Source organism: Penaeus monodon, chromosome 29, assembly GCF_015228065.2.
Source record: "Penaeus monodon isolate SGIC_2016 chromosome 29, NSTDA_Pmon_1, whole genome shotgun sequence".
Taxonomy (NCBI): Eukaryota; Metazoa; Arthropoda; class Malacostraca; order Decapoda; family Penaeidae; genus Penaeus; species Penaeus monodon.
In genome coordinates this window covers 33905463-33906285 of record NC_051414.1, presented here as the reverse complement: position 1 = coordinate 33906285, position 823 = coordinate 33905463, and the positions used below count along the sequence as shown (strand labels likewise).

Below are 823 nucleotides of genomic sequence, written 5' to 3'. Positions count from 1 at the left end.
AAAAATCATTATATGGAAATCCCGCCGAGATGGACGTGCTGCTGGAGGCCGCGAGGACCTCCATCGCGAGCGGTTGCATAATCCTGGAGGGCTTGTCGACGGGCTCAGCAGCCCGAGAGGAAATGTTCGAAGGTGCAGCCCGACGGCGAGAGGGAGAGCGCCACGAGCAGGCCACCAGCCCCGCGACAGCCCCAACGTCGGTACACAGCGGCACCCTTGCGACAGATTTCATGAACATCGCCGGGCGCCCATGAGGAAAGGCGGCTTCCCCGGCAGAGGGAGAGGCAGGGCGGCGCTGGCAGACCAGAGGACGGCGAACACGTATGAGCATCATGGTGGCGGAGAGAGGACAGGACGGCCTCCGAGCGACCCTCCCAGCCTCCGCCATGGTATTGATCCACGCGCGCCCCAGATAAACACACGGCCGCCCGCGCCCACCCCGCCCGAAATGGTCACTATTTAGGATGTTTGTGATGTGTATTTTCTCTACATATTTCCTCAGGCTGTTTCCTGCTAATCACAAAATAGTTCCGAGGCCACGATGCCGTTCAGGGCCCGACGGCACGGCAGAGCGCCTGCCTCATCTCCATCAGGTGCGCATCTTCCACCTCGACACCTCGATCTCTCTCCTCCTGCGGCACTGAGCACTTCCTTCACTCACACAGGTCGCCCTCCACCGCCTGCACGTACCTGAGGTCCTCCTGAAGACACAGCGAGCGTGAAAGTAGCCATAACGAAGCAATGTGCGGCCCGGGATGCACGGGTGGTTTCCACGGCCGAGCTCCGCCGGAGACTAAGGCCTCCGCCGCTAGGGGGCTACTGG

The 823-nt window shown here is 61.8% G+C and overlaps 1 long non-coding RNA gene across 1 annotated transcript in view; it reads right to left on the bottom strand.

The window, feature by feature from the left end:
• LOC119592193 overlaps nucleotides 1-803 on the bottom strand; it is a 31303-nt gene extending 30500 nt beyond the window's left edge. Inside the window, exon 1 of the long non-coding RNA XR_005230418.1 lies at nucleotides 691-803. This is a non-coding gene — a long non-coding RNA (uncharacterized LOC119592193). The remainder of the gene's footprint in view (nucleotides 1-690) is intronic.
• Nucleotides 804-823: the final 20 nt, after the last annotated feature.